Source organism: Pieris brassicae, chromosome 2 (genome assembly GCF_905147105.1).
Source record: "Pieris brassicae chromosome 2, ilPieBrab1.1, whole genome shotgun sequence".
Classification (NCBI taxonomy): Eukaryota; Metazoa; Arthropoda; class Insecta; order Lepidoptera; family Pieridae; genus Pieris; species Pieris brassicae.
In genome coordinates, this window is record NC_059666.1 from 22,829,799 (window position 1) to 22,836,244 (window position 6,446).

A 6,446-nucleotide genomic window follows, 5' to 3' on the forward strand; every position below is an offset into this window, starting at 1 on the left:
GCATCTACTATCTGATGGGAAACATCTATATCCGAATTCTGGAAAAGAATGAACCCTCAGTGGTAGCTGCCGCCACAGTAACTACTGCCAGTACATCGGGGACGGGATCCTCGGGGCCAAAGCCGCCCTCGTCAACGACGGAGATAGCCGCGGTTGCCGAGGTAAACGTCCCCATGGAGACAGCTCAACAACCACCCTCACCGGTGCAACTAACCTCGGATGACGAGTTCTTTCAGGAGACAGGGGGGAGTGAATTCAGCGACAGCTGTTTGCGCTCCTCCCCCTAACCGGACTGACCTTATCCAGACCAACCTCCAGCACAGCCAAACAGCGTCGGCTTCACTACGCAGACTGCTGGAGACCAACCCGAAGACCATTGCCGCGATCCAGGAGCCGTGGATCAGGAATGGCAAGGTATGCGGCCTGGGTAACACCAGTGGTAAACTTTTGCTGGATACCTCAGTAAGTAACCCAAGAACCTGCATTATCATACCTAAACATGTACCAGCATACCTAATTAACGAACTGTGTTCAAGGGACCTTACAACCATTAGGTTACCTAGGGACGCACATCCAGACATCGTCCTGGCGTCCGCCTACCTACCGGGTGACGAGGACGTGCCCACTCCAGAACTCGGCCTTCTGGCTGACTACTGTGAGAGGGAGAAACTGGAGCTTATAATCGCAGCAGACTCCAACGCGCACCACACGCTATGGGGTAATGCAAATACCAACGCTCGAGGTGAGAATATGCTTAACTTCATTCTTAGCAATAATCTTATCTTAGCAAACAGCGGCTCTGAACCAACCTTTATCAACGCACGCTCGCAAACCATAATCGATCTAACAATGGTGACCTCTGGTCTGTCAGATCACATACAGGATTGGCATGTCTCCAGAGAGCTATCATGCTCAGATCACAGGTGGATCCGCTTTACAATCAAAGGGGAGCTACCTAAACCACAACCACGACGCATACCTCGGAGAACTGATTCAGTAAAATTTTACAATATAATCGACTCAGAGGTAAGCAAACTAACAATACCAACCACCATTGATGTACAAGACATAGACAAACATGTAAATAACCTAACGTCCCTACTCCAGACCAGCTTTGAACGGTCGTGTCCCCTTACCATGCCTAGGTGGGGGAGTAGACATAACTGGTGGTGCCCCGAACTGGAGAGACACCGAAAGAAGGTCAGGAAGCTGTTCAATAGAGCAGGAAATACCCGTTTACCTGCCGACTGGGACAAGTACACAATCGCGAGAAGACGATTCAAAAAACTTTTACGCTCTAGGAAGCAAGAGTGCTGGAGACACTTCTGCACCAGCATTGAAAGCAACAACCAGGCAACCAGAGTGAAATCATGCCTCTCTAGTGAGCCTTATCACTCAATTGGTTGTCTTAAAAAACCTGATAAATCATTTACAAAAACCGATGCAGAAACATGTGAACTACTGATGGAAACACACTTTCCAGGCTACATAATTGCCAACGACCAAGCATGGCAACCCTACTCAGAAAGTGCCACCACCGACTCAGACTGGAATGTAGCTCACAAAATAATCACAAATGAAAAAGTAACATGGGCAATCAACTCCTTCCTACCATTCAAAGCGGCTAGCCTGGATGGCATCTTCCCAGGCCTACTAAGATGGAGTAGAAACCTTTTGGTGGACTATCTTGTCTCAATCTTCCGAGCATGTATAGCCCACCGCTACATACCCTTGAAATGGAGGGAAGTGAAAATAATATTCATCCCAAAACCAGGCAGAGAGGACTATACCCAGGCAAAATCCTTCAGACCCATAAGCCTCACATCTTTCCTGTTAAAAACAATGGAGAGGCTTGGAGATCTGGAAATACGTAGCCAGGTATCGCTATCCAAATTCCTGCACCCAAATCAGCATGCCTACAGCCCAGGCAAGTCAACGGATTCATCACTCCACAACGTTGTGTCTCGCATTGGCGACTCCCTGAAGTTAAAACAGTCAACCCTTGGTGCATTTATTGACATCGAAGGCGCTTTTGACAAAACAAACTTCACGAGCATTACCAGAGCACTCGTTACATGTGGAGTATCATCAACCCTGATAGGGTGGATAAACAACATGCTAAAACAACGAGCTATACAGTTCACTGTTAATTCCACGACACGGGGCATTGTCAGCAGAGGCTGCCCGCAAGGTGGTGTCTTATCGCCGCTACTGTGGAACCTCGTAGTTAACGAGCTCATCACAGAACTCAACGCTGGCAACACACAGTGGGTTATGCGGACGACATAGCTATCTTGATATCGGGAAGCTTTGAAAGTACCCTATGCGATCTCATGGGAAGGGCTTTCAAAGTAATTGAGAGATGGTGCAACAAGCACGAGCTATCTGTCAACCCATCAAAAACAGAGCTAATACTCTTTACAAACCGGAGGGTTCTGGGACCACACAGGCTTCCAAAACTCTTCAACACACAACTCAAACTCAAAAATGAAATAAAGTACTTGGGTGTGATTCTGGACAGTAAACTGCTCTGGAACAAACACCTAGAACACAAACTGAGCAAAGCAACGATCGCCTTCTATCAATGCAAAAAGATGCTAGGCGTGAAATGGGGCTTATCGCCTAAAATAACATTATGGCTATACACTGCCATAATCAGGCCAATGCTGGCCTATGGAGCCCTGGTTTGGTGGCCAAGATCTGAACTTCAAATGGCGATCACGAAACTGGGACGCTTCCAAAGGCTTGCCTTGTCCGCTGCTAGCGGTTGTATGAGAACAACTCCGACCGCAGCAATGGAGATAGCCCTGCAAATCTTACCTCTAGACCTACACATACAGCAGGAGGCGGCACTTGCGGCCATCAGGCTTATGGTATTGGACCTATGGGGAAAAAACCACTATAGTTCACACACAGTGATTCTCAACAGGGCAATAGAGTACCAACCTCTTATAGCTGCGCCATGTGACAGAATCACAAATCAATTAATATTCAACAAGAAATATCTTATACAACTGAGAGAAGAGGAGCAAGATCAGTCGCCCCTGAATGAGCTACGTATATACACTGATGGCTCAAAAACAGGGTGTGGCTCAGGCGCTGGTATTTTCTCCTTTGATCTCAACATCAACATACACCTACCTCTGGGCACACAAAGCACAATCTTCCAATGTGAATGTGTCGCTCTAACCGAAGCAGCCAGAGCCGTACAGCGGATGGGAGTCAACGACTTTCACATTAAGCTCATATCGGACAGTGCATCCGTGCTGATGGCGCTCGGTAACGAAAACACAAACAGCAAACTAATACTGGAGTGTCACGAAGCACTGGAGGCAATAGCTCTAACAAATAGAGTTACCTTACAGTGGATTAAGGGACACAGTGGCTCTCTCGGCAACGATGCAGCCGACGAGCTTGCGAGAAGAGGCTCTGGTATGATACCTGCTGGCCCGCATCCGCTTCTCCCCTTGCCCTTCTCGCTAGTTCGAACCTGGATTCGCCAGAGATCCACTGTACTCCAGAATCAACGATGGTCGCGAAGTGTAGATTGCAAACAGTCCAAAATGGCTCTGCCGGCTGTGAACCCGCAACTTACTAAGCGACTTCTAAACCTGAACAGAACCAATCTCAAAACAATCATAGGGACAATCACGGGCCATTGTCTCCTTAACAAACATCTTTTCGTCCTAGGCGCAACAGACAGCCCCTTGTGCAGAGGCTGTTTCAGCGCAGAGGAATCAGTCACCCACGTAGTCCTGGAATGCGAGGCTGTGGCTAATCAACGTACAAAAATCCTCGGAACAGTGAGGTCGCTCCGCGAAGCCTGTGAAGTGCCCGGGAGACTTCTGTGCTTCTGGAAGGAGTTGGGCTGGCTAAATTAGCCAGGGCTTCTACGCACAACGGACCGACTACGTGTCTAAGTGCGGAAATTGAGTCCACCTACCTAAACCTAAACCTATATATTAGGTTAGGTATGCTTATATTACGGAGTTATCTAGAAACTTTTTTATCACGAATTTTCATCGAAAGAAAGTCTTACTTGAATTAACAGAATCATTCATTTCACGTACATTTTATGTTTGATGTGCTGAGAAACAAGCTTACAAATATCAGTCTGTATATTTATATATGCGTATACTGTACGTAATTTGCATTCTTATGTTAATTATATATATATATATATATATATATATATTACTAGTATTGTCCAGGACAAATTTTATACAAAAATATTACTTACACAACACATCACCCTCACAACATCACTCCCATTGTCAGTCATTGGTTTCACTCGTTAATATTCATGTCCATTTAAATTGAATTTGTGCAAAAAACTTATATTTTGTCCGCTTTTTAATACAATGCTTTAATAACATTTTATTTGTATATGTGCTCTGTTATCCAAATTCATCAAATCATCATGTCAATAGTATAAACGTACTAATTCACTAAGTTGTGGATATTATGTACGTAATGTACAAAAGTAGTTTCTCAAAAAATAAATAAGCATACATTACATTTAAATGAGAAAAGACACACAGCACTGTAATAAATACAACTGCAAACAAAAATAATTTATTACAACGTACTAGTATAATATACATTAAACATAAATCAACATTATCGAAATGTTTATCAGTTCAATACAATATAATCGAACGTTGGCAAGTGCTGTAGATTGGGATTTTATTATTTTGGCCTTTCGCCATATTCAGTCCATAAGAAGCGAATTCTTTGTGTTTCTATTAGCAATATTAATGTCTGCTTCTTATTTTAATTGAATAGTATTTTTATTATTTGTGAAGTTAGTTTACATTACACAAATTCACAGGTTTTTTTTGGGTCACTTGATCAAACAGGAATTTATGGAATCGCCGCGGATCGTGTAAGTTGATATCAGGAATATAAAGCAAACCTTCGAGAGGAAAGACACAATGGAGGCCCAGCTCCAGAAAGAAGTTCGAAACCGTGAAGAATATAATTTAAAGTAGTCCAGCAATAAGTTCTGTTACAAATGAAAATGCACTTTTTTAATGAAGTCATGTAATATTATTAAAATGTATACCTACATAATTCTTAAAAGACTATGGTACTAAAAGGTGGTACAATATGAAAGAATCTGCAAAAATAATAGAATATTATATTATATAACCTATAATCTATTTTTCCACGAATCTTTGGATTTACGCACTGTTTCCAAGGGAAATTTCGATTTTTTTAAGTTACTCAATGTCGCCGTGGCGTTGCGAGCAGGCCATATCATCTAATCCATAATAATTTCAAGTCTAAAGGTCTGGGCTAGAAACTGCCAGTCTTCAGCTCTTATAAAATCTGGAACGTTGGTTTCAAGCCAAGCTCGGGTAGTTCATGCCTTGTGACCAGGTGCAGAATCCTGCTGTTCATGGTATATTTATTAAAAGTTTATTGCTGTACGATTATCAGATACAGTCTCGATATACTTTGGCTAAAGTTTTCACTCCTTTTTCACAGAAAATTTAGTTTTGTGATTCTTTGATTTAAAACGCCATACCAAATCATCACTGACGCAGGATGATGACCACGTTATACCGTTCCGATCACTTGAGCAGCTTCTAGAACTGTGAGCATACACTTTATCATTTTGCTTATTATTTTTATTTATTATTAATTAGTGTGTCTGTGCTTTTCACCCTTTTTAATTGTAAAGATTAATTAAGGTTATGTCCTGTATATCGACAATAAGCATAGAGATTTAAATCTTGTTTTATAATACGCGACAGAGTCCTAGCGAGAATCTTCATTTCTCACGATAAGATTTTTTGCTTCCTAATGGGGTTTCGATGAATTCTGGCTTTAACAGCATTAGCTATTAGCATCGTTCTAACATCACGCGGCCACCTCGAATTTTAGTGGTCTTCGACAGACGAAATGTTGTAGTATATGTAGATATCGTACGATATACGAACACATGGTTGATACCAAACTTATACATACAATATATACTTATAGTGATAACATACCCACAATACAACCACAAGGCTATCACCGCAATCCTATTTTCTTTAACACCCCATTCCATATTGTGATTTGACAATGAACACGAAAAAATATGTGAAATGGCGCAAAATCAAAAGAAGTTTTTAAAATATACGTGTTCCAAATTCAAAATAATTAAAAAGTTGAAAAAAAGAAAATTTTTATGTAACAGTATTTATGGCCAGATATGTACATAAAAAATAGTTAAGCGTAAACCTTTCTGTGGTGTGGAAAGGAAAGTCTTGTAATGTTGCAGGCTTCCTTTCTTGCCGGAGAACGGATTTTCCTTTGGATTCAATAGGAAATAGGAAGTACTCCAACGTCGTGCAATGACAGCGTAATAATATTGCCAGTTTATGCATGGTTATCTTCTACAGGTTTTTGTGATATAAGCAGATTCAACTATAAAAATTGTAAAGGTGTTAAAACCA